This window comes from Lepisosteus oculatus, chromosome 14, assembly GCF_040954835.1.
Source record: "Lepisosteus oculatus isolate fLepOcu1 chromosome 14, fLepOcu1.hap2, whole genome shotgun sequence".
NCBI lineage: Eukaryota > Metazoa > Chordata > Actinopteri > Semionotiformes > Lepisosteidae > Lepisosteus > Lepisosteus oculatus.
In genome coordinates this window covers 34,750,574-34,756,804 of record NC_090709.1, presented here as the reverse complement: position 1 = coordinate 34,756,804, position 6,231 = coordinate 34,750,574, and the positions used below count along the sequence as shown (strand labels likewise).

Here is a 6,231-nt window from a genome sequence, read left to right as displayed (position 1 = left end):
AAAAATTCACCTCAAACCCTAAACATCTCCTATAAAGACCCTCCTTCTTCCAAAACCCAGTCAACAAACCTATTCTACAAAATAATAAATTGAGACTATTAGGAGTCTAAATATTATTTTTCATATAATATACTGAATCACAATTAATTTAGTTTGAAATCATAAGAATCACATTAATTTAACACATATCAAGAAAACATCTGACTTTTTTTGTAATTTGGAAGGCAAATAGCACAACACAGCACAACTTTACAATTGCTTTTACTAAAGGGTTTATAATGTTATCCTACTAAATTTTCTAGGGCTTCAATTTATAATTACTTATCAGAATGTCTCAGAAACAACTTCAAAACACAGTGGATAAGCAGAAAAAAATAAACACAATTTGTACGTAAGGAATGTGCAGTGTATGAACTTAGTATTAAGATCCTGGCAGGTAAAAGCTAAAAGCAAAGTATTGATATATTTAATATTTTCAGAGAAAATACTGTATAACTGTAAAAAGCCTGTTAATGTGTTTTGATGTATAATGGAAGCAATATTACATATTGCACACTGAAGATGAATTACTACTGAGAATCTCTCATATTCAAAGCACACTATTCAGACTAAGGTGACTTGTTAGTGTTTAAATCTCTAACCTGACCCAGATACTACTCGTATCATAAAGCTGTTTACTCTCCAGTATCTCACACACAGTCATTATTCTGCTTGTATCTTACACACAGTTAGAGTGCTGGTAGACTCTCCAGTATCTCACACACGGTCACTGTACTGGCAGACTCTCCAGTATCTTTCACACATAGTCACTGTGCTGCTTGACTCTCCAGTATCTCACACACAGTCTGTCACGAATCGCACGCAGGCATGCAAGCGCTCCCACATTTCCACGACCTCTACTCTCCGTAAACGCCCACGCACCAATTAACTCAGCACTACTTAAACCCTCACTTGTCTTCTTTTCCTCGCTCACGATTGAGGTCTCCTCCCTGAGCTCCGTACTTGTATATTCCCAGTCCTAGTCTTGTGATTTCTACTCTCCCGGCAATTCTTCCCGGAACCTTCCTGGCTTTTGACCCTTTTGTCCTCAACTATGACTTCACCTCCTGTTTTTGTACCTTTGGTTCTCGGAACCTTCCAGACTTTTTGACCTCCTAGCTTTTGCCCAAGACCATGTCTTCATCCCTCATTTCAGCACTGAACCACAGATACCTGAATTGCCACGCACAGGGTCCTACCTCCCGTAGCCTGGTGTTATGTGACACAGTCACTGTGCTGCTAGACTCTCCAGAATCTCTCCCCTCCTATAGTCACTGTGCTAGTAGATTATCTACTATCTCACACATATTGTGAGTCTGAAATGATATTAGACTTTCTGTGTTCCACCTTCTGTGTGTCCCTAGTTTTTAGTTCACACGAAGATGGACTAGCAATCCAGTCAAACAGGTTAAAGAAAATTTTAATGTCTGACATATTTTGAGTATGTGCAGTATAAATATACAAAATATCCTGTACACATGGTATTTTTCTCTCTCTCCACAGGCAGTGCTGATGTGAGGCTGGTTAATGGTGCCAGTCCCTGTGAGGGGACAGTGGAGATTCACTATAAAGGAGAGTGGGGGGCAGTTCGCAGTATTATCTGGGATCTGGATGATGCTACAGTGGTGTGCAGACAGCTAGGTTGTGGATCTGCTATTTCAGCACCAGGAGGATCTCACTTCGGACCAGGGTCTGGATCAGTCCTGCTGGGCTTGGTCTCCTGCAGAGGTTCAGAGTCTGTGCTGAGGCACTGCAGAACCACTGAAGTGAAACACTATGGCGCTTCCCATGACTCTGATGCTGGAGTGATCTGTTCAGGTAGGAGACACAGACTGTCTCCAGCACTGAGGACAATTAAAACTCCTTCACTGATCTAGAGTCCATCATCATGATCCATCTGTCCATCCTCCCATTCCCACTGCTCCTGTCCTGCTGAGACCTGCTCACTGAGAACACTCCACACTGTCACTGTGTGCCTTTATTTATAAATCCAAACCATATAAATTATCAATCACCTCTCACTTACTTTTTCCCTACAGTTATTCCTCCCGCTCTCTTACTGTCTACTATTAGCAAGGAATATTTTTAATAAACATAAAAATAAATCCTATAAAACACAAATCATATAGTATTTATAAATATAAGCAATACATACAGTGCCTTGCGAAAGTATTCGGCCCCCTTGAACTTTTCAACCTTTTGCCACATTTCAGGCTTCAAACATAAAAATATAAATTTTTTATTTTATGTGAAGAATCACCAACAAGTGGGACACAATTGTGAAGTGGAACGAAATCTATTGGATTTTTGAAACTTTTTTAACTAGTAAAAAAATGAAAAGTGGGGCGTGCAAAATTATTCGGCCCCTTTACTTTCAGTGCAGCAAACTCACTCCAGAAGTTCAGCGAGGATCTCTGAATGATCCAATGTTGTCCTAAATGACTGATGGTGATAAATAGAATCCACCTGTGTGTAATCAAGTCTCTGTATAAATGCACCTGCTCTGTGATAGTCTCAAGGTTCTGTTGAAAGCGCAGAGAGCATCATGAAGACCAAGGAACACACCAGGCAGGTCCGTAATACTGTTGTGGAGAAGTTTAAAGCCGGATTTGGATACAAAAAGATTTCCCAAGCTTCAAACATCCCAAGGAGCACTGTGCAAGCGATCATCTTGAAATGGAAGGAGTATCAGACCACTGCAAATCTACCAAGACCTGGCCGTCCCTCTAAACTTTCAGCTCAGACAAGGAGAAGACTGATCAGAGATGCAGCCAAGAGGCCCATGATCACTCTGGATGAACTGCAGAGAACTACAGCTGAGGTGGGAGAGTCTGTCCATAGGACACCAATCAGTCTTACACTGCACAAATCTGGCCTTTATGGAAGAGTGGCAAGAAGAAAGCCATTTCTCAAAGATATCCATAAAAAGTCTCGTCTAAAGTTTGCCATAAGCCACCTGGGAGACACCCCAAACATGTGGAAGAAGGTGCTCTGGTCAGATGAAACCAAAATCGAACTTTTTGGCTACAATGCAAAACGATATGTTTGGCGTAAAAGCAACACAGCTCATCACCCTCAACACACCATCCCCACTGTCAAACATGGTGGTGGCAGCATCATGGTTTGGGCCTGCTTTTCTTCAGCAGGGACAGGGAAGATGGTTAAAATTGAGGGGAAGATGGATGCAGCCAAATACAGGACCATTCTGGATGAAAACCTGTTGGAGTCTGCAAAAGACCTGAAACTGGGACGGAGATTTATCTTCCAACAAGACAATGATCCCAAACATAAAGCAAAATCTACAAAGGAATGGTTCACAAATAAACGTATCCAGGTGTTTGAATGGCCAAGTCAAAGTCCAGACCTGAATCCAATCGAGAATCTGTGGAAAGAGCTGAAAACTGCTGTTCACAAACGCTCTCCATCCAACCTCACTGAGCTTGAGCTGTTTTGCAAGGAAGAATGGGCAAGAATTTCAGTCTCTCGATGTGCAAAACTGATAGAGACATACCCCAAGCGACTTGCAGCTGTAATCGCAGCAAAAGGTGGCTCTACAAAGTATTAACGCAAGGGGGCCGAATAATTTTGCACGCCCCACTTTTCATTTTTTTATTAGTTAAAAAAGTTTCAAAAATCCAATAGATTTCGTTCCACTTCACAATTGTGTCCCACTTGTTGGTGATTCTTCACATAAAATAAAAAAATTATATCTTTATGTTTGAAGCCTGAAATGTGGCAAAAGGTTGAAAAGTTCAAGGGGGCCGAATACTTTCGCAAGGCACTGTATGATCCTGATCCCACTAGAAAAAGGGCCAATTTCAGCCTGCACTGATGTCCCTTCAAACGTTTTATAAGAACTCTAGATGTTTATACAGTGGAAGCCTGGTCCATTTCTTCTTCTGAACGAGACTATGGGAGTGAGTATTTTGACGTCGAACTGGGATTTAAATAGAGGAACACTACACTACATTGGGCTACATGTGTGACAAAGCGTTTCCTTTCCGACCTCTCGATAGCTCAATTGCTAGATCTTAAGACTATAGACAAAAACAGTGGGCATTTCTTATGTCCCTGGTTTGAATCCAGCTCGAAGGATGGTGTTTTCTTATTCCTTAATCAAAAAGTGAAAATTGCAAATTTGTCTTTCACTTTTACGTTCACCCGAAAGCTCAGTATACAAAGAAGTAAAGGCTCCTGTTCTGGATCCTAATCCCAATCCTCAGGTCTGATTGTTTTGCTTAGACCTTTAAAATGTACACTGTGGACTGTTTGTTCTTCCTAACACAATTAAAAAGCCGTCGACAAACTTACCGATCGGGAGTTTAGTTCAGTGATAGCGCGCACTTAAGACGCTCCGTTTTCTATCGCCGGCATCTCTGTATTCTTTTTAAACGCGATATTTTTTATTCTTCGTGTGTGAATTTCAGGGAGACTCATAAACCCTTTGTCTGTTTTAAAGATACATTATTTTAAACCAGACATAATGAAAGACGTAGTAACTAGACACACTTACAAGACACATGAATAGTAGCGGCTCTGAATGCAATACAAATGCCAATGGCGCAATGGATAACGTGTCTGATTACGGATCAGAAGACTTTAGGTTTGTACTCCTTCCTGGTTCGTGAAGAAGCTTTTAAACCTCACTACTCAACACTGACATCGTAGGGTGTGCGGTCCTACACAACCTTACTATCGACTGGATGAGTCTTCTGTTCTATCTCCGATTCTTTCCGCACATTCCTGCTATTTCACCACCGTTATTGTAGGATAACAGCCACAGACACGAGAAGATATACTATTCCGAACAAATGTCTTAAAAAATCACGTTGAAAAAGGTGACAATACGTTTTTGTTTCTTTAACGTAATTAGTGGGGCCAGCAGGGGGCGCTCACCCTGCGGCTCATGTGGGTCCTAAAGACCCAGTGTAGTGACGGGGACACTATACTGTAAAAAACAGGCGCCGTCCTTCGGATGAGACGTAAAACCGAGGTCCTGACTCTCTGTGGTCATTAAAAATCCCAGGGTGTTTCTCGAAAAGAGTAGGGGTGTAACCCTGGCATCCTGGCCAAATTTCCCCATCGGCTGTTATCAATTATGGCCTCCTAACAATCCCCCTCTGTGAATTGGCTTCATTACTCTGCTCTCCTCCCCACTGATAGCTGATGTGTGGTGAGTGTTCTGGCGCACTATGGCTGCCGTCGCATCATCCAGGTGGATGCTGCACATTGGTGGTGGTGGAGGGGAGTCCCCATTACCTGTAAAGCGCTTTGAGTGGAGTGTCCAGAAAAAGCGCTATATAAGTGTAAGCAATTATTATTATTATTATTATTATTACTTTTGCCTGTAAAGTTCACATTATTTTCTGTAGCCGCAAATCCCCAATATTTCTGCTGTCTCCCGAGAAACACAAGCGTGGAGTCAAATCATATAAAATAACACAACACATCTATTAATTTAACACCCAGATGTGACAGAACACATGTAAGACTTACACACAGCTTTTAATATGATATAGTGAATTTGCAGGTGTCCTGGGGAGGGAAGACAACTGATATTAAGGAAATACATATTTAAAGGGGATGTAAGTCTTAAATGTGTTTTGTCACATCTGGGTGTTAACTGAATACTTTTTTAGCATTATTTCTTGTGTTTTGACTCTATACTTGTGTTTCTCAGGAGACAGCAGAAATATTGATGTTTACATTTCTATTCACATTCCCGGTGATATTGACTGAGGTAATGCAGAAGCATGTTCTCTATAACAATAAACGGTGCGAGAAGACAGGAAAAAAGGCACCGCTGGGATTTGAACCCAGAATCTCCTGTTTACTAGACAGGCGCTTTAACCAACTAAGCCACGACGCCAGCAGAATTCCCCTCTTTTACTGCCACTTGGACACACCGCTCTGAGACACCTGCGATCAGTAAGCGCTGAGTCGGCTGGCTGAGCACGTTGCCTCCTTTACATTCAATAGGAGCCCCGACTGTAAGAGAAACGAAGAGAAATAGGTTTTATCCGGCACTTTTCATGTCCAATGCACTTGACATCTCCCACGGGCGACAAAGTTCATTTACGACACCTTTCTTTCTTCTTTCAGCAGGAGTACAATAATGGCAACAACATGTTTGGAGTTCGGCATTTCATTTAGTCTGCGGAAACATCGTATCGGAATGAACTGCCCGAGATA

General features: G+C 41.7%; 1 non-coding gene across 1 annotated transcript; it reads right to left on the bottom strand.

Moving 5' to 3' along the window:
- Positions 1–5,834: 5,834 nt before the first annotated feature.
- trnat-agu (transfer RNA threonine (anticodon AGU)) lies at positions 5,835–5,908 on the bottom strand. The gene has a single exon. It is a non-coding gene; the product is annotated as a tRNA-Thr (tRNA).
- Between the last annotated feature and the right edge of the window lie 323 nt (positions 5,909–6,231).